Below are 21,954 nucleotides of genomic sequence, written 5' to 3' on the forward strand. Positions count from 1 at the left end.
AGCCGCCAGAGTCGGATGCCCATTCTCCTGGGGGGTTTCCACCATTGTCCCGATCTTTAAAAAAGGGGATAGGGATAGCCCACTCTGTTACAGGCCTATCTCCCTAATTAATTCCATGGTTAAAATAGTGGGGAGAATAGTACTGCAGAGACTTTCTGACTGGGTGACGGACAATAACATCATGTCTATCTCCCAGTATGGCTTCTGCAGTGGCCGATCAACCATAACACAATGTATAAACCTTTTCGCAATACTCAGTAAATACTGCATTGCCCAAAAAGGCACTGTCCACCTAGCCTTCATGGACTTATCATCAGCCTTCGACTGTGTGAACAGGGGAAGGCTCTGGGGGTCCATGAGGGAGAAGGGAGTGGACAGTGAGATTGTCAATTTTCTAGTAGACCTACATAGTAATACAAATGCGAATATTAGGTATTCCCAAGAGTTGAGTATAACTGAGAATTTTAGAACAGGGAAGGGTGTGCGTCAAGACTGTATATTAGCCCCTTTCCTTTTTAATTTTTATATAAACGATCTTGATAGCGTTTTGCAGGAAGTGAAAGCCGATTGTCCGAGGGTGGGGAGAAGGAGTATCCCCGTTATTTTATACGCAGACGATGCGGTTCTAATATCTAGAACTGAAAAAGGCCTCCAATTGTTACTCAATGCTTTTAAACAGTTTATGGAAGAAAGAGATTTGCTGGTTAATAACTCCAAATCATTTATTATGCAAGTTGGTAACCGACCAAGAAGACACTATACATTTAAACTAGATAATGAAGTAATTCCTTTTTCAAATACATTCTCTTATCTAGGAGTTCTTTTTGATTCTAAATTGTCATGGGGTCCACAACTTGTAAAGAAAAAAGGTGATGTGGTAAGGGCTAATGCTTCCATTTTTAATTTTGCTTCAAAATTGGTGAAAAAGCCAACGCTCGCAATGATGAAACTATATGAAGCTAAATCAGTAGCAATTGCAGCCTATAGGAGTGAACTTTGGGGGTACATGGCTTGTGAACAATTACAGATAAGGGAAAATGCATTTTTAAAACGCCTTCTGTGTGTCCCGGCCACCACTTCTAACTTTGCAGTCCATGAGGAGTTGGGAGTAGAATATTTGACTGATATTCTCTCCCTACGCCCATTGACCTGCTGGTTGAAACTATGGCTAAGCCAAGACATTCCCCTAACACACCTAATTGTAAGTGATTTTATCTCTCATGATAATTCACTAGGTACCCTATGGCTGAAGTACTTAAAAACTAGTTTCTGTGAGCTGGGCAGACCTGAATTATTTGACCGCCCGACTGAAATCGTAAAAGGGGATGTTGAAGCAATTAAGCAATCTTTTCTCCTGAGACAGAAGGCCGTGAGGGAGGGTGCGGAGTTACAGAAAACAAATGTAAGGAAATACATCATGGTTAAAACTTGTATGACAATGGAGCCTTACCTACTCGCCACATTTAGCACCTATGAAAAGTTCTTGTTAACAAGATTTAGAATGAACTTGTTCCATCATCTGCTTATAAGACCAAAAAATGTTGCTTATAGTAAACTTCCTGTATCCTGTGGCTGCGACGGAAAGTCTCCACATATATATATATATAGATATGCTGCATTTTATGTTTTTATGTAGATTTTATGATTATCCACGTAAACGCTATTTGCTTGATCTTTTAAAGAAACTTAATTTTAACCAGATACGACCAGCCTTTTTATACTTACAATTGTTGCACAGTGATAGTATCCTCCAAGTCATTGAATTTTTAAAATTGTCTCTTAGAATGAGAATCTGTCTGAATAAATGAATGTTAACATACCAATGAATTACAGCCTTGTGGAATAGGGATATTTATTTATTCTTTCTTTTAATCATGTTTCATCTAATGTTCTATGTCTGTACAGTATGAAATGTGTACTTTTATGGTTGAATCAAACCGAAAGTCTCTTTTGAATTTGAATTGACGAGTCACATCAGAGACTGTAAGATTTTACCGCACACTTTATCGGACCACTCACCTCTCGTTAGTTTTAGACACCCCTACAAAGGCGATTCCTCCGTTCACATGGCGCTTTCCCCCGTACTCGCTCCTTGATCCATTATTCAGGGGTGAACTAGCTGAAGCGATAGACGTCTTTTTTTAGACCAATGTAGAATCGGTTGAAGACTTTCAGACGGTGTGGGAGGCCTTTAAGGTCTACATACGAGGCATAGCCATATCCAAACACTCTAGTGTTCTTAAATCCATCAGACAGAGGCTGTCTGCGTTGGAGCGACAACTTTTGGACCTTGAGGAGCGTCAATTGAGGCAACCAGGCACCGCAGTCACGGAGGAGATAAAGTCCCTTCTTACGGAATATCATGAGGAAGCAGACAGGGAGATTAAACATATGGGTAAATACGCAACAGCACGTACCTACGGGGAAGGAGAGAGGCCTAGTTCGGTCCTCGCTAGAATATTGAAGGGCAAGAGAGGGAAACCGCAGGTAACTGAGTTAAGAGTGGCCAGACTTCCACAGACAAATCGGACATAGCAAACAGGTTTAGAAGCTTTTACTCTGACTTGTATTCTAGTGCGGATATCTTTCCGATGAGATTTTGGAATACTTAGAGCACATAGAGCTGCCCATGCTTTCCAATACGCACAGGGAATTCCTCATGCTCCTGATAGCAAAGGAAGAAATAATAGAGGCCCTAGCATCTACGCGGGCGGGAAGCGCTCAGGAAGTAGATGGTCTTACAGTGGATGTTAGACTCTGGGGTCTCTGGTTGGCACAGGTATACACTTGTGACAAACAGGGACCCTCTCCTCTAGTCAGGGTAAGAGAACCACTCCTTTAGAAATAACCCTTGCTCACCCTCTAGGTAGTGTGGCGCGAGCAGACAAGGCTAATCTTTAGAGCGATAGTTAGTTCAGCATTTATGATCACACACAGTAAATATAATGACCCACCACAAACGGACACCAGTCGCAAGGTTGTATCAAAAATACGTAGACTTCATATAAAAATACTCAGTTGCAGAATTATCATAAGACCATATAACATTTAGCGATTGAGGCCACCAGATTTCAATAGGCAAAACGTTTTTAAGTGTTCTTTGTCAGCAAGGTACGCTGTGGGTCGATGCGCGTCCGCGCTGGTGAAGTGACCCGATGATGAATGATGGACGACAGGGAAAACAAACGTTGTGGACCCTGGATCTGATGTGAACTCGGGATCGAGTTCAAGTGTACCTTGTTGCAGGTGTCCGAGGCGTTTCAGGCGCGGCCTCAGGCAAGGGCGGACTCGGGACGAGGCCGGCGGTTCTCCAGGGGTTTATCCGGCTCAAAGCCCCCTGGAGGTGCGAGGTGGGTGAGCGGGACGGTGGAGGGTTACGGCAATCCGGGGCCTGGAGCAACTCACAGGGCGAGGCGCCGTTCAGGCCTGCGGTGCGTCGTACTTCTTAGTACCTGTGGATCTGTGTGGGTCGTCGCGTTCTCGGGTAGACAGGTGCAGCACCGGGCCTACGGTACCAATGTACGGAAGGCCTTCTTGAGGTGTGGCACGGGCCTTGGTATGCAGGAAGGCAAAGCGAGACAGTCTGGTACTTTTCGGCTACCAGATGTGCAGATTCCGGCAGGAGAAGATGAGAGGCGCACAATGCGCTCCGTAGCAGGCGAGGTGTAAGGAGAACGGGCGGCCCGGCACTGAAGCGGAGAGCGACTCAAGCCTGAGCGGGGCTCTCTGGGGCGGGCGACCAGGCTCCGAGCGGTCACGACCTTAGGAGGGTGAAGGCACCCGAGTCACAACTCCGGCGAGGGAATAAGAACTTAAGGGCCCAACAGCAGACGGGGACAGGCAGAATTGAACCCAATGGTCCTGGGGTTCAGGTCAGGGGGCAAGCTCGAGATCAAGCCCTTGGAGATTGTTTCAGGCATAAGTCTTCAAAGTCCTCTCTGGTCTTTTCCTCTCCGTTCTCAGCAAGGCACCACTGCAGGTTTCCTTTCCTCAGCTTCTCTTGGTCCTTGTAGTCAGGCAGAGGTTTGTCGTGGACAAAACTGGATCTGATTTGGTAGGAGCGGAGCTCCTCTTTTTATACACCGTTTCTTTTGTCTTTCCCGGCCAGGGGGGCCTTTGCATAGTCCATCTCAGCTCTTGAGTACTTTGTTTGGCGAAGTCTGGTTTTTCCTTTCAGTGAGCAGGGAAGGCCCCGCAGACGCACCGCAGGAGGTGGAGCCAGCATTGTGAAGACAAGTACAGTCCAGGAGTACTCTGTTGACGGTCTTCCCCGCTCTCCTTACAAGGTGTAGGGCAGAGTCGTCAGCCGCTCCCCAGGGGGCGGAGTCGGCATTGAGGTGGCAGAGCTCAGGCCTATTCAGAGTCAAGGGGCACTCCCCCCACCCATCCTGGTGTAATCTTTCTATTCACCACCTGTCTTCCCCCAGCCCTGTCACTCACACAATCCAGACAGCAAATAAACATAAGAGCAGAGGCGGGCCAAGATGGTTAGGCAAGCAAATGCTAACTTTCTAAAAGTAGCATTTGCAAACACAGGATATTAAAATAAACTTTACTAAAAAGAGTATTTTATTATTCTGAGTTCAGGCATACTAAACTTGACTTCCTACCATGTTCCCTGAGTCTACTGGGATTATAGGGTGTAATAATCCAGCAGCCCATTCTGGCCTACGAGAACAGGTAGCCTTGCAATAGTGAAGAACGAGAATGGTTTTAATTCACTATTAGGACATGCCATGCACATCAGGGCTTGTCCTTCCTTATGCTTACAATGCACCCTGCCTATGGGCCTAACCAAGGGGTGACATATGAAGTAAAGGGAAGGGTCAGAGGCTGGTAAGTGTGTGCACTTACCCAGCTGGCATGACAGTACGAGACTGCATGCAGGTTCTGCAATGGCAGACCTTAGACACATTTTACAAGGCGGCTTCTGTGGGTGGCGCAACCCGCTCTGCAGGCCCACGAGCTGTATCGGTATTTACAAGCCCTGGCACTCCTGGTGCACTTTACGGGGGACTGACAGTAAATCCAATAAGCCAATCATGGAAATAAATTACACGTATACACTTTACATTGGGAGCACTTGCACTGCAGCTCGTATTGGCCATGGCGCAGTGCCCTGAGCGTCGAAAACCAGCAAAACATCTGAGGCACATCAGCAGAAAGTGGAAGGGAGACTCACGCCAAGGTGCCTGGTCCAACACGTGTCCCTTCCAGCTGAAATGTGGGGAGAACTACCCTACCCCAGGGAGTTCCTCATCACTAAGGCGGACAAATCTGGACAGACCGTCCGCGTTGGCGTGATCTGTGCCAGGGCGATGTTCCACCGTGAAGTCCATACTCTGTAGAGAAATGGACCACCTCAACAGTTTCGGATTCTCATCCCTCATTTGCATCAACCATCTGAGGGGCCTGTGGTCCGTCTGAACACGGAAGAGAGACCCAAACAAGTAGGGTCTTAGCTTCTTCAAGGCCCAGACCACAGCAAATGCTTCTCGCTCGATTGCACTCCATTTTTGTTCCCGTGGAAGTAACCTCCTACTGATTAAGGTTACGGGTTGGTCCCAGCCCTCCTCAGTCATCTGTGAAAGAATAGCCTCTATACCATGCTCTGAAGAGTCTGTTTGCACTAAGAACTCTTTGGAGAAATCAGGAGCCAGGAGCACGGGCGCCGTGCACATGGCAGTCCTCAGGGTGTCAAAGGCTTCCTGACAGGTGTCAGTCCAGATCACTTTCCAGGGCAGCTTCTTCGAAGTCAGCTCTGTCAAGGGGACAACGATGCTGCCATACCCCTTGACAAACCTCCTGTAATATCCGGTGAGTCCTAGGAAGGCCCTCACCTCCGTTTGGGTCTTGGGGGGGTTCCCAAGCCAGGATAGTTTCGATCTTGGGTTGCAGGGGCGCCACCTTGCCGCTCCCTACTTGGTGTCCCAAGTACACCAATGATCCCTGCCCGATCTGGTACTTGCTTGCCTTGATCGTGAGGCCTGCCTTGCGCAGTGCCGTCAACACTTCCCAGAGGTGTCGCAAGTGTTCTGTCCAGGTACTGCTGAACACTGCAATGTCATCCAGGTAGGCGGCGCTGAACTTTAACTCGGTCAGCCCAGCCAACACCTGGTTGACCAATCTCTGGAAGGTTGCAGGGGCATGCTTCATCCCAAATGGCATAACCCGGAACTGGAAATGCCCATCTGGTGTGGAGATGCGGACCTCTTTGGCTCCGTCAGTCAAGGCGATCTGCCAGTACCCAGACGTTAAATCAAACGTGCTAAGGAACTGAGCAGCCCCTAACCGATCGATGAGCTCATCAGCTCTGGGGATGGGGTGTGCGATAGTCTTGGTTACTGAATTGAGCCCTCGGTAGTCCACACAGAACCGGAGTTCGGGTGTGGCTCCCGGCGCTGCAGCCTTTGGGACCAAGACCACTGGGTTGGCCCAAGGACTGCTGGAAGACTCAACCACCCCAAGAGCAAGCATCTTCGAGACCTCCTCTTTGATGCAGGCCCTGTCAGTTACGCGGTAAGCCTTGTGCTTAATCGGTAAGCTGTCTCCTGTATCCACATCATGGACGCACCAATCTGTGATACCAGGAACCAGGGAGAACAGATCAGGAAACTGCCCCAGCAACTGGCGGCAGTCATCCTGTTGTTCGGGCGTCAGTGTGGGTGAGAGATTAACTCCATCCACTGACCCATCTCACTCTGAGGCTACCAAGAGGTCAGGAAGAGGCTCGGTCTCCTCCTCCAGCCCATCATCAGTTGCCAAGAGCATGCCCACTTCACACCTTTCCAAGTGTGGCTTAAGGCAGTTAACATGTAGGACCCTCAAAGGGTTCTTGGGAGTCTGCAAGTCCACCAAGTAGGTGACACGACTCTTGCGCTCCACAACCTCAAATGGACCTGTCCACTAATCGTGAAGTGCACAAGGCTCCACTGGGGCCAAGACCCACACCTTTTGTCCAGGTTGAAGCTCTACCAGAGTGGCATTCTGATCGTACCACCGCTTCATCTCTTCCTGGCTGGCTTCCAGGTTTGCCTCAGCAAGTTGCCTGAATCGCCTGGTCTGGTTTCTGAAGACCAGCATGTAACTGTATACATTCTGGGGAGGTTTCCTGGGAGATTGCTCCCAGCCTTCCTTTACCAGACTCAGAGGTCCTCTCACGGGGTGACCATACAGAAGCTCAAAGGGGCTGAACCCTAGAGACTTCAGTGGTACCTCGTGATTTGCGAAGAGAAGGCATGGCAAGAGGACGTCCCACTTACGCCTCATAGGTTCTTTCAGACCCATAATCATGCCTTTAAGGGTTCGGTTGAATCTCTCAACCAACCCATTTCCTTGGGGATGGTAAGGGGTGCTGAACTTGTAGGTTACACCACACTCTTGCCAAAGGGATCTCATTTATTTCGATATGAAATTGGTGCCCCTGTCAGACACTACCTCTAGAGGGAATCCCACTCTGGAGAAAATTCTCATCAGCGCTCGTCCCACCACGGGGGCCGTCACTGTTCTCGATATGAAATTGGTGCCCCTGTCAGACACTACCTTTAGAGGGAATCCAACTCTGGAGAAAATTCCCATCAGCGCTCGTCCCACCACGGGGGCCGTCACTGTTCTTCAGGGTACCGGGTGACATGGTCCACCAAGACCAGGATGGACCTGTTGCCCATGGCTGTCTTGGGGTCCAGAGGCCCAACAATGTCAATTCCCACTCGCTGGAATGGGGTACTGACGAAGGGGAATGGCTGGAGGGGAGCCTTGTTCTTCCCTCCACTCTTACCACTTGCATGGCAAGTCTGACACGTTCCACAGTGAGCGTCTGAGCTCCTGTGCATTTGGGGCCAATAAAAGTGGATGACAAGCCTGTCATAGGTCTTGTCCATCCCCAAATGTCCTGCTAATGATACATTGTGAGCCAGTCCCAGTAGGAAGGCTCTGAACTTCTGGGGTACCACCAGCACACGGGCTGACCCAGGTTCAGCAACCTTAGGCTCCGAATACAGGAGGTCGTTCTCCCAGTACACAAAGTGTTTTCCGGACTGACTACCATTGTTCTGGTCTGCAGCCTGCTGTGGCATACCCACGAGAGAAGGGCACTCTTTCTGCTCCTTGCATAACTCCTCCCTGGAGGGACCTTCTTCTTGCTGCCAATGGGTCAGCTCAGGCAGGTAATTAGGGAGTTCCGAAGTGGCCCACAAAAGGTAAGTCTTCCCCAACAGCCACCTCCCAATTGTTCTCATCCAGCGCTGCGGCATGCAGGGGCCCAGGCGGACAGATCAGGGACCAGGAGTAGAGGTAAAGGCCTCAAGATTGTTGCGCCATCTACTAGATGGCCAGCATGCCTCCGCCGCCGAACACCAGGAGCCACTGCACATTAAGTTGTCAGTCACAGCGCGACCATCGACAGCCCCCAGGCCCTGACCGCAGCATTCAAACATGCAGGCACATCCCACTTACCGCTGATCAGGGCCCTTCTGTAGTACATGTACCAGGCTCGCAGGAGATTCTGAGCCCGGAGGAGCCTGCTCTGTCAGGATCACTGCCATCCCGCTCCGCAGGCCACAATGTCCACCCTCCCTGGGGGAGTAGGCCTCAGCTCAGCAAGTGTAAAAAGCCTCCAATCACGCCTGGTGTTGGCAGAGCATCTCTGAGTGGTGCTCTCAGGCGCCGGCCCCCAAGGTTTGGAAGTCAGTCTTACAGCCAGGGTAGCACAGTACATCGGCGCCTTCACCTCCGGTCCAGAGGATCGCAGAGTTTGCTCCTAGAGGCCTCCGAACCACCAACACGGCCCCAGCCTAGAGCGCATGCTGTAACCGGCTCGGCGTGCCGGAAATCGGCTCTCCTACTCTGGCATTCTCTTCCTCGTTGGTGTTAGGGAGTAGGTGGCATGTTTTGCACCCAGGATAGCCAGACAATGCCGCTCGTATCTGCAGGATCCCAGGCCTGGTCCGGAGCTTGGCTAGAGCACGTCGGCCATGTTCGGCAGTTATCCTCGCCCCAACCAACTTAGAGGTATGTTAATGCCCTTGCATCCTCTCAGGAGCTCAAGAGAGTCAGGAAGGGGCTGGTTTCTGCTTTGAATTTCTGTGATTCTTCTTCAACTTACTTGAAGACTTTGACTGCTTCAAGGACCTATGGATAGCGACCTACTACAGGAAAGCGACCTCATCAACTTCTCCAGGTCATGATGCAGAGTCTTTCGAAGTTTGACGATCTAAATTTTTGACTCATAGTCCCATATGGCCTTCAGGTTATGCTCAGACCCCAAGCCTGGTGTGGGTCTGTCATGGATATTTGTTTGCAACCGTCCCTAGAAGGTTTAAACATTGTAGTGTTTGATGTTGACATATATCCCTAGCACAATATTAAAAAAAGAGTCGTTTTGAGAAATAGTTTTATCAAAGAACAGATGAGTAAAGATCTGGATCCCATCTGAAGGCACTGAAAGAAAGGAACTGACGTTAGCACACATGGGTGGTGCTTATATGCGTCACTTCTGGAGGAATATGACAAAGGTGAAGGACCACATGACACCACATACTGATGTGCAGAGATACTACTTTATAGTTTACGGATCTAGGCTTGCTTCCACATGTGTGCTATAATATGAATGTAGTAGCTCAAAAAACCTACATGGGTCAGTTTATGTTGTCACACAGTTGTCGTTAGTTCAGGCAGTAGTAGCTTCCCCACACTCGCAGATGAACCCCTTGATGCTTTGAGGGGGCAGCAAGAGTTCACAGTGTGTGCATCGCTGCAGAAGGCTTGTCAAGATAGTCCCACCTCACCCCAACAGACTGGTGCTTCTTTCGTGCAGCTAGTAGGAGAGGAGAAAGGGGGAAGCATAAGCAGATTCAGGACAAATGGATTCCTTCACAGTTAATTCTTTGAGGGGAATAGGGGTCCAGCCCAAGTTTGACAAGTTGCGTGAGGTGAACATGATGCAAGTAAGAGAAGGGATTGAAGGGAGGGCCGTGGTCCCGATCTCTGCTTGTGTTCTGCAAGATGCAGCCTCCTCCACCCTCTCAGGCAGTGACTCTGACTATGCTCACCTCTCATCTCGATGTGGATACTCCTTTTGTAAAGCTGAAGGGGGTCAAGGCCCCACCCAGGACAGATAAGCCGCAGGACTGGCTGCATTAGTTCTGGCAGCGATGCCCTGCAATATGCTCAGGCCTTCAGTTAGCATGATTCAGGTCTGCGCCACCAACTCTCCAGCAGGAGAACCACAGAGCTTCAGCTACTAATGCAGTAGGGAATGGCTTTGCAGTTTAGGGCCCAGGCAGAAGTCCTCAGCACCTTCTAGATCACAGGCCATGTCTGCTTGACTGTGCAGCCTTCTCTTCAGCCTCCGACTCTCCGGCTGGTGACAGGTATAAAGATCTGTCCAATTCCACGCAGACAGCAGCAGTGATGAAGGGAAGAGCCTCTAACAACGGATGACTCTGTGGTCCCCTGGTAAAGCAAATCAATGGCCAGCTGAGCTCCACTAGTGTGGCCCCGCCCTCTGGTTCCCCATGTACTCTTTTATATTTGCATGTTAGCATAGTCTCTCTAACTTCTTTTTTTTTTTCTTTTTTTTTTTGAAAACCTTTATTTGACATTTTCAACCAGATACAAACACGGGCCTACAACCCCCAGGGTTGGCCGCTAAGCAATTGTAGCACAATACAACGATAAAAACTACAGACCCAGCCTCCCGGGGAGCATAGTTGCTACATCCACAATGCGTACTGGTCGGAAGACATATCAAATTGGGAACAGGATACAAAAGGTTTCATTTTATAATATAAGATAGAAGGATCAGGGTCCATACAATATCTCAAGCTATGAAGAGGGGGCGAGCGAAATAGCAGTGTGTCCACAGTTAATTCGTTGTCATGTAGGCCAGTGGCGTTTAATCAGACGACACCCGGATAAACAAGCATACTATTACGGTTCATGCCAACATTTATGCCCGCCCGTGGCCCCGAAACATTGCGAGAGTTGAGGCACAGATGTGAAAGCAGCGGTGGACCAAACAATGAGCCCACTACACTGACCCGGAAAGAGAGAAAAGAAAAGGCCAAAGAAAGATAAGAAGAGAAAAAAAGGCCATAGAAACAAAGAAAAAACAAAACTCCCATCCCTCAGCCCCCCACCCTGCACCCCTGCAGATGACTACGGCCTACCCCCCTAGCAGCGTGCCTGTCGCCCAAGAACCGAAACCCGAATTATAGAAGAAACAGGGAAAAAAGGAAAAGAAATTAAACCCCACCCGAAGAAGGGAAATGGAGGGCTTTATTCAATGCGCTCCCGGTCTCTCGCCCCCGTCCTAACCAACCCTGCCCCGGACTCCGTTAATTCAATAAAACAATCCCGTTAACCAAATTCCATAATGAACAACCCAGACAACAATCTCAGCCTTGGCCCCGTCGATTAAATTCGCGGAGTCCGTCAGGGGAAGAAAGCCCCGTCCTCAGAATGTCGAAAAGTACACAGAAGTTGGCAATACAGGGGTCCACAGATGAAAAAAGAACGGCAGGTCCCAAATTAGTCGGCTGGTACCAACGATGCCCCTCCCCGTCTCCGAAGCCAGGCTTTATCCCAGCCGCCATCTTGGTAGACCGACTGGGGAGGGGGGTGGACACAGTCCAAAACAGTTCACAGTACCAATTAAAAGGAACCGAAGTGGGGACAGCATGTAAATGTTCCGACAGTCGCAAAACCGGGGATTCCAACGGATTAATTGAGTCACCAAGCACAGTACTTTCGGGCAGCTCCACTGCGATAGGGGCAAATACAGCTTCCAGCGCCGGGTCTAAGTACGCCACCGGGGCGGCAATCGAAAGGCGAGCTGGCCGCCGGGTCTCGGGCTTCAAGTCAGGATCCGGTCTCAATCCTTTGATTCCATCCGCCGCCAACAACAGGCTGCAGGTCTGAGCTTTAACAGTCTCCTGAAGTGCCACAAGGGCCTCCAGCACCGTCCGTAATGACGGGCCACTTGGAGCCTGCTCCGTCAGCCTCCATTTTTCCTCAGGCATGGTGTTCTCCACGGAGAGGCGCCTTCTCCGGGGGAAGATTAGGCGGAGCAGGAACGGGCCATGAGGGACAGACTGTGAGCGTGCATTAGCGCGTAGTGAGATTCCAACCCAAGGGGCACCGGCGATATGAATGCCGGGACCCCCGCAACACAGCACCGTGCGTCACTCGTCACCTCACCTCCTATAGAGCACCAGGCAGCAGATGGTAGAAGAGCAATCCCAAAATTCCGACTGTTCCAGAGACCGGACCCAACCGCATTCAACAGTCCGTTGTTGTTCAACTCGGACCCGGCTAGGCCAGCACTCGAGACCCCGGCTTTTCGGCTGGGTTAGGCCTCAAATCGGTCCTCGACGTTACTCCGCTCCACTATGTCGGAGAAACTCCGGGATCACATCATCGGAGTGCAAATCGGGTCACACACACGGATCCGGGGCAGGAAATCAGGATAAGTGACAGGATAGTAGAGCGTAGGACGGAGGTCAGCGGAGCCGGGAGACTATGCAGCCATCTTGGTTGGTGTCGTAGCTCCTCCCCCTCTCTAACTTCTTGACTTTCAATTCCAGGCCAAGGCTAATGATACTCAGATCCACCCACAAAATCAGTCAGTGAACAAGGATGACATTACTGGGTTTCTAGACGACACACAATTTTGGTTGCTGGAAGCAGTTCTCTTCCTAAGCAGTTTCAAAATCGTGAACATGGTAGTGGGTGGAATATAGGAAAAATCGCTTTTTATTTGGCTCTCAACTCAAAGCAGGCCCAACCTTTACACAGAAAATCAACAGCGACTGCACCACTCTGTAACAAATAAATAAAATGTTCAAGAAGATCTTGCAACTGTCAGCGATATGAAAAATTCCATAAAGCCACAGAATTAAACTCAAATTCATGTGCACCATGCTCTAAGCCTTTTGTAACAGAGGGGTCTTATTGATTTCAGCAACTGATAAACACTTGCTTACCTTAGGTAGTGCTCTTGATGGTGGATACTCTGACTGTGGATTCATTACTTTAGAATATTCTCCAGGTGTCATACTGGATCCAGTAAACTTTCTCTATAGCAATGCTCCCACCCGCTTTAGGTAGCTTTGTATTGTTCTGCTCTGGCTGCATTCTGCTTTCAAAGTCATGTATTGGCGCCACATGTAAGTGTCACAACAGAGCGCTCATGTCAGCTTCTTGTCTTTTCCCTTTCTGTGACTTCAGATGCGGAACATGAAAAACTATTGGTAAATATGTGCTGAATACTGACTTGGGACCTTTTTAAATGTTTAAAGAGGCTACTGCATAGAATCTGTAGTTAGATAGAGTATCCACCAGAATGAGTATTACCAAAGGCAAGTAAGTTGTCCTCCTGATGGATACTTCTGACATCACATTGCTCACATTAGAACAGGTAACAAAGCAGTGCCTCCACAAGTGGAGGATGTGGACTTAAACCAAAATGTCTTGCATGACCAAGCAGACGAGGTGTCCTTCTTGCTAGACAGGACTGTCAAGGCAGTAGTACTTCATGAATGTATGCACTGATGTCCACATCACAGCTTGGCAGATGTCAAGGAAAGGCCTCACACGTACAAAGAAGTAGCAGCAGCCTTATCCCTGGTGGAAGGAATGGGCTCTCAGATCTTTCGTGGGTCGCCTCATAGCCAATGCATAAAAGATTGTTAATGCAGAGGATTGTCCTCCTCAATGTTCAGGGGTGGCAAGGAAAGATGGCTGAGTAATGGATTATCCAATGTTAAGGAGTAACAACTTTAAGTAAGAATGCCATCGGACTTCTCAGCACCAACTTGTCCAGGAAAAAGGTGATGCCAGACAGTAGCACTTAAAGCACCTGACGTTCACTTACAAGACGAGCTGACAAATTCACAATGCGGATGACTAACTTTAAGGACAAGAGAAGCAGAGAGCAGCTGTGCATCAGCTCAAAGGGCATAAACATGGGAAGCATCAAGGCCTAATTATGGTGCCACTGTGGCATAAAAAACTGTCTGAAGGTATATGTGAGTCAAACATTTGATAAATCTCATCTAAAGAGGGATGGTTGATCCGGCAAATGTAGAAAGGCTGTAAGAGCAGACAAATAACCTTTAATAGTGCTCACTACAAGGCTTGCAGGGCCAAATGTAAACAAACAAAAGGATGTGCAACAGCTTTATTTAAAGGGACCTGTCTTGCAAACGCCACACTAAGCCACAAATTGTGCCGGTGCCCGGCATAAATGGACTTCGTGAAGGGATGTCTGGCGGCAAGGGTAGCATTTCAAACACAGTAAACTGTCACTGTTTAATCTCTACGCATATAGGTGGAAGCTGCACCTAAAAGGGTGTAGGACCGTGGACTGTTGCGGAGGCAGGAGCTCATAAAGTAGCAGTATGATCGGAGGACAGATGCTTATGCCCAGAGGGCCAGGGTACCACACTTCCCTGTCCTTGTTATTTACAGAGTTACTATGATGACTTGGGTCCAGTCGTTCCTGATCTTCTTCAAATCTCGGGTGGGGAAGGCAGGGAAAGGAAGGCCTACAGGAGTCCCGAGCTCCATTTCAGACAGAATGTATCCCCCTAAATACTGTTCTTGCTGAAACTCCAACACACAAAAGGTGACAGTGGCAAAAAGATCTAGTCAGGGTTCTCTCAACTGTTGGAAGATGTCCTGCACTACCTCGGGATGCATACGTTACTCATATTCTGCCAGACATCGCCAGCTCAGCTCGTCCACTCTGGTATTCAACCACCCAGCAAGGTGGTTTGCGATCAGGAAAATGCTATGGCACTCCAACCACCTCCAAGGTGCAGAGCCTTCGGACGCAGGACCCCACTCCGAAGATTGCTATACCACATGGCAGAGGTGATGTCTGTGAGTGTGTCTCCACATTTATGGACAGCAGGAAGTCCTTCAGAGCCAACCGAATGGCCCACAACTCCAGTAGATTAATGCAAAGTCAGCGATAGCCAAAGATAAGAGTCCCCTTATTTCCACGTCCCCCAGGTGACATTTCCAGCCCACAAGGAACATGTCTGTCACCACCATTACCTCTGGGTGGGTAAGGGAGAGTGGCCTGTTGCCGGACCAATTGCGTTTGGACAGCCACCACTTTAGCTGTATCCTCCGAGACCTGGATGGCATTGGTCAGATTACCTTGGTGCTGGGCCCACTCAGATAGCATCTTGGGTACTGCATGATGGGTATATGAAAATACGTATTCTGCAGGTCCAAGTAAACCATCCAGTCGCCTCGGTCCACAGCAGACAGGCTGCAGGCCTGCATGAGCATTCTCACTTTGTCTTTATGCAGGTAGACATTCAGAGCCCAAAGGTCCAGCATAGGCTGAAACCCCCTGTCCATGGTCAGAACGACGAAACAGCAAGATTAACACCCCCTTCTTCCTTCTGAGTCAACAACCACATAACAAAATGGACATGTGTTCATCTGAAATTAGCTCTGGTGTGGGAGTAACATAGGGTGGGGCAGAAAAAAAAGGTAGGGCATATGCATTTTGAAAGATCTTTATGACCCATCTGTTGGAAATGACGGCTCACCAACAAGGGAGGAAATTATGAATTCTGCTCCCACATGGGTTGGGTATGCACCACTTAGGGTAACTAAAGATATTGGTGGCCGAAGTAGCAAGGGAAGAGGAATTGGGGGACTGATACCCGGGCTGGGCACTGTTTGACAGATCCACATCCATGTTCTTGTAAGGATAGGGATGTCTGCTGCACTTGTTGGAAAGGATGTCTGTCTAGCTGTCAGCACTCTGGAATTGCCTCTATACTTTCTGAATTTGCACAGAAACTGTTAGGCACGGGTCAATGGCCCTTAGGAAATTACCACACACTACAAAGCAGTCTACCTTCTCACCGAAAAGGCGGTATGCACTGAAAGGCATAAACATGAGGAATACAATGCATCTACACCCGACAACAAAGGACTACACTTGTACTGGCTGCCCTCCCCACTTAATCTGTAGTATCAAGACCTGTGTGAATATCATATTTGGTCAAGTTTTGTCCATCAGGAATGCTCTGGGCTAAAGAAGCCATACAAGATCTCGCTGGCCACGTCCCAAAGGGCATGCATATAATGGCCCAGCAAACAAACCTTACAGAGCGCAGTGCTAGAACGGGCAAGGAAAACATGTGCTTGCTAAAAGGATAAATCCTCTTGGATTCCCTATCCGGAGGAGTGGTTGGTAATGATTTAGGATTCACCTTTTTGTGAGCGAGATGCTTGGTGAGAAAATCTAGAGTACCAGGTGCCGGGTCAGGCAAGAACAAGATATCGATCAAGTGGACATCAAGGTATCAGTGTGGGCATTGCTAAATGGAAGCAAGGGCTCAGAAGTCGCAGGTCCAGGTCGAAAAATCAGTGGTGCAATATTTGTTTTGCTCTCCACTGAGGGTAGCTGCAATTCTGATTCCTCAGCCACCTAGAGGCATGTGGGAACTCTGCTATGAAGAAAGTGTTCTGTTACCAGTCTGGTACCTGGAGAGTATTATAAGGTGAGGAATCTGAGTTTATACATAACCATCACAAGATCTGTTACAGCTCAATTACAGCATTCATCAGCACACTGTTATTTAAACTGCTTGCAAGAAATTAACATCCCCTGAACCCCAATGCAAAGAATGTGTAAAGTGTTGAATCCAAAATAGGGAGTGGCATCAAACCACCTTTAATTTAGGAAACTCCAGTAAAAAAAACTATTTCTTGAAGCCTTAAACAGCCTTAGAAAAACAAAATGCGAATGCCAGTACTGATGCAAAAGATTTAGTTAACAAATGTCAGAACCCTGGACCTGAAAAATTCATTCAAGGCTGGTCGCTCATTTGTAGCTTTGTTTATTTTCTTTGATTTTATCAAAACACATATATTAAAGGCAGTCAACAATATTACATGCTAGGTGCAAAAAGAAGGTTGTAGAAAAAGGGGGAGTTCTTTCATCCAATCAAACATGTCTCAGGCATACAACAATCAACCATTCAAGAACAAAAAAGACAATGTGTAATATATTACAGTGGACAATATTTACAGTGGACAAACAAACACAAAAATTCTGGAAAAAGCCACGGTCTGCAAAATATTTTAGATGATATTCATGAAAAATTATTTTTAGCACATGTACATTTCTTCAACAGCTTTAAATATTCTCTGGTTTAGTTGAACAAAAATAATAACATATACTAAGTAATGTACAAAGGGTAGTGATAAGCAGTAAGACAATTCATATGAGCTTATCATCCATGCAGACTCAAAGGTGGCTATGGGCCTACGCGTTTCGAATCCTGCTGATCTGAGAGGATTCTCTTCAGGGCCTTTATTTTTTATCTGGAGAAAAGAAAAAAGGAGATTTTAGGGGAAATAATAAGAGTAGTGATTTAAACAGGATCAACATAAGATTCCTCACTCAGGTCACACCCACTGCTCCACAGCTTGCCACATTAGTGAAATAACATCTTAGTTTGAATACCAGATTTGCAGCTGACTAGCTGGGGTTTTTTTTTTTAAGGGGGGCATAATGTACCTACAGAACTTATTCAGGAACACTGCATAAAGAACAGCAAGGGGGACTTTTAATCTTACCTGCCTAGGCGGGGCTGCTTTGTCAGGGATGAAGTCAGTTATGAAAAAAGCAGTAGCACCTAAGGGACAGTGGGAACATGTATAATCAGTAAAATGTTCTTATTAATCCAGCGGCAAAAAGTTCTATGCGCACAGGAGCAATCCATACCTAATCGACTGGAGCTTTTATTTTCCAGTGAACCACCGTCGGGAAAGGAAACATGGGAGGTGACGAAATCTGGAGAAAGTTTGAGGAAAGTTTCAGTTCACTGAAATGGTCTAGAAACACTAGAGTCTTATATAGTGGCTGCTGAAAGTTCTTACCTGCTAGAAGCACATGGAGCGTCAAAAGTTCTTATGACCGGCGTTGGTTTTTTCAGGTGTTAGGGAAACCTGAGGGGGGAGTTAACAACCGTATGTCAGTACATTTCAAATCTTAGCTGTAAAAGGCTCCACGGCAAACATGCGAAAAGCCGAGGTTTACCGTTATTAGTTGCACATCCAACGTGTGAATTCTAGTCACCGATGCTTTTTTCTTTAGGTTAGAGAAACCGTAAATAGTTGCACGGGCTGGGGCCGCTCAGCGCGGCTCGCTTGGTACCAACGGGTTACAGGCCCTGCAACAATGTAACAAGGCAGGCCTCAAAGACTATTCAGCTTACTTAGCGTGAACGGGGATGAGAAAAAAACGCTTGAAACCTTACCGGCAACGCGGCTCTGCACGCTGAAGGCATTTGATTGAAAAAGGGCTGGATTGCTGTAGTGAAAGAAGGGAGGGGAGACGGAGGGGGGAATTAGTTGTGAGATGAGGAAATCATACTGACTGCAAAAGCGGGACGAGCGCTTCGTGGTACTTACAGTTAAAGAACTAGTCGAAGTCCTAACACGACGGCGTGGCGAAAAGGCTGCACTCTGGCTCAAGCACCTTAGCTGTCTGGGCTGCCAAACGACCGCCTATATATACATCAGGTGTGACAAAGGTGCACGCCCACTGTGTTTCCCCAGTACCTGCTAGGAAAGGGAAAACCAGAACTGGATTGACGGATCCACATATAATTCCTAAGGGCTACTCTAGCCTGCAGAGCGGGGGAAATGAATATGGGTGAAACTTAGTTATAGTTTAAATATTTCACTTAATTCATTCAGTCCAGACACCGCGGTGTCGAATTTAACTATTAATAGGGCCTCCCGTTTTGACAATGCAAGATTTTGATCACCACCACGAGGACTCTTTTCCACTTTGGAAATTACGGTCCATTTCAGGTCACTTACTGCATGTTGCATACGCGTCCAGTGAAGCACTAAAGGAGCGTTTTCAATTTTTCTTTTAATTCTGGATTTGTGTTGTGAGATCCGCTGGCGGATCTCCTGATTGGTTTTGCCTATGTACAGTAGGCGACAAGGGCAGGTAATGCCATATACGACAAACTTGCTCTTACAGTTACTGAAAGACTCGTGTTTCCAGAAAATTCCGTTATGTTGGAACAATGAACCCTCAATACAGGATTCACAGCACAGGCATGTGCCGCATTTATGGTGCCCAATTATGGGGGGCATCCCCATCATTTGGCGCAACGTCGCCGGTTTGGGTGCTGGCATGGCAGCCCGGACAATATGATTAGCGATGTTGTTTTCCTTTTTAAAGGCAAATAGGGGTATGTCAACAAGACTGTCATCCAGATCTTTTACTAAGTGCCAATTTTGCTTTATGACTTTTTTCAACTGGTTGGCATTAGGGCAATATGTCGTGACACAAACCTGTCTTTTCAATTCTGATTTAGTTTTGCGTTCTAGTGTGGTTTCACGTGGTGTCCATTGGGCTCTCCTCATACAGCTTTTCACAAGTTTCTTGGGGTATCCCCTGTCACACAATTTAGATGTTAGTTTTGCTGCGTGTTGTTGAAAATCTTCTTTGAAAGTACAGTTCCTGCGAACTCGCAGGAACTGTCCATATGGGAGATTTTCTTTGAGGTTCCTCGGATGATTACTTGAAAACAACAGAGACTTGTTTCTATCAGTGGGCTTGCTGTATAGGGTCGTCGCCAGTTTCCCTTCAACAGGGAAAACTTCCACGTCTAGAAAAGCAATTTTCTCAGTTGAACTAGACATGCTGAATTTTATATCAGCCGTTCTATCATTCAGCCATTGGTGGAACTGGTTGAGTGTGTCATTATCGCCTGTCCAAATCATAAAAACATCATCAATAAACCGGAGCCACGCTCCGATGTATTGAGTGTAAGGATTATTTTAATAAATGTACGCCTCCTCATACATTGACATAAATAATACCGCCAATTCCGGTGCAAAGGAGCAGCCCATGGCTACCCCTTTGACTTGATAGTAGTATTCGCCATTAAAGCAGAAATAATTCTTCCTTAAGGCGAAGGCTGCCAAGTCCACGATGAATGCGGTGGGTACCTGCATAGGCCTTGGTCTGGAATCAAGATAGTGTGTAAGTACTGCTATCGCCTCATCTTGAGGGATCTGAGTGTATAAAGCAGTTACGTCCATGGTAACTAGTCTGTCTCTGTTTTCAATGAATTCGATGTTTTCTAGTCGGTTGATAAAATCAGTTGTATCCTGGAGATAGGATTTAACACTGATCATGAATTCTTTTAGAAAACAATCAACATATTTCGCTGCTGGCTCGAGCAAAGAGCCACAGCCAGCCACAATGGGTCTGCCGGGGGGATGGTCAGGATCTTTGTGGACCTTAGGTAATACGTAAAACATCGGCACTTTCGGATGTAACATTTTTAGATAGTCAAGTTCTTTCGGCCCAATGAAACCTAAATCAGACCCTTCTTGTATGATGTTAAAGAGTTCATTTTGGAGGTCTGACGTCGGGTCTTTATTTATTTTGCGGTAACAGTTGCTATCTGCCAGTTGTCTCATGACTTCGGTGGTGTAATCATTAATGTCCCACACTACAATTGCACCACCCTTGTCGGCCTGTTTTATTACGACAGAGCTGTCTGTTTTGAGGTTATTTAGGGCTGTCATCTGTGCTTTGGTGGTATTAAATTTTACATATTTTCTTTCCTTTTCCATAGTTGATATGGCCGATAACACACTCTTTTCAAAGGTCAAAAGGTTTTTTGGGACCTTACTTGCTGGGGGGCAGAAGGTGGATTTATTCCTAAGACCAGTGACTTCCATTGCCTGGTTATTTGGGGCTTCCTTAAAGAAAAGGGTCAATCTTAGTTTCCTACAAAATTCAATGAATTCTGACTTCATTTTAACGAAGTCAGTCCTTTTGGAGGGGACAAATGACAGACCTTTTGCCAACACGCTTTCTTCGTCAGGTGTTAAAACTTTTTTGGATAGGTTGAAAATCGGTGAAGCGTCTAGTTTTTGTAATGTTGCCTCCTGGTTTTCATTTCCCATGGGATATTGATTCTCACTCTGCCCCTGGGTGGTGCTTGACCTCTCCCTAAAAAATGGGGGTTTGACGATTGGTTTTGTTGTTGCTGGTTGGCGTTCCAGTTGCGATTCCTATTCGGACGGGTGTAGTTTCCGGTGGAATCACTGTCAGTCCCCGATGACGATGTGTCACTAAAGGAAATAAACTGCTTTCGTGACCTTCCCTGGTTTCCTTGGAGGAAACGTCTAGATTCTACTTTGGAGTAGAAATCAGTCTGCAAGTAGGGGTATATATTATCTAGTCAGCTGCAAATCTGGTATTCAAACTAAGATGTTATTTCACTAATGTGGCAAGCTGTGGAGCAGTGGGTGTGACCTGAGTGAGGAATCTTATGTTGATCCTGTTTAAATCACTACTCTTATTATTTCCCCTAAAATCTCCTTTTTTCTTTTCTCCAGATAAAAAATAAAGGCCCTGAAGAGAATCCTCTCAGATCAGCAGGATTCGAAACGCGTAGGCCCATAGCCACCTTTGAGTCTGCATGGATGATAAGCTCATATGAATTGTCTTACTGCTTATCACTACCCTTTGTACATTACTTAGTATATGTTATTATTTTTGTTCAACTAAACCAGAGAATATTTAAAGCTGTTGAAGAAATGTACATGTGCTAAAAATAATTTTTCATGAATATCATCTAAAATATTTTGCAGACCGTGGCTTTTTCCAGAATTTTTGTGTTTGTTTGTCCACTGTAAATATTGTCCACTGTAATATATTACACATTGTCTTTTTTGTTCTTGAATGGTTGATTGTTGTATGCCTGAGACATGTTTGATTGGATGAAAGAACTCCCCCTTTTTCTACAACCTTCTTTTTGCACCTAGCATGTAATATTGTTGACTGCCTTTAATATATGTGTTTTGATAAAATCAAAGAAAATAAACAAAGCTACAAATGAGCGACCAGCCTTGAATGAATTTTTCAGGTCCAGGGTTCTG

The 21,954-nt window shown here is 47.1% G+C and overlaps 1 protein-coding gene across 1 annotated transcript in view; it reads right to left on the reverse strand.

Annotated features, from left to right (window-relative positions):
- Nucleotides 1–21,954, reverse strand: part of HECTD4 (HECT domain E3 ubiquitin protein ligase 4) — a 2,691,195-nt gene that overhangs the window by 2,192,410 nt on the left and 476,831 nt on the right. The gene's annotated exons all lie outside the window — the stretch shown is intronic.

The sequence above is a fragment of the Lissotriton vulgaris genome, chromosome 11 (genome assembly GCF_964263255.1).
Source record: "Lissotriton vulgaris chromosome 11, aLisVul1.2, whole genome shotgun sequence".
In the NCBI taxonomy this organism is placed as follows: Eukaryota; Metazoa; Chordata; class Amphibia; order Caudata; family Salamandridae; genus Lissotriton; species Lissotriton vulgaris.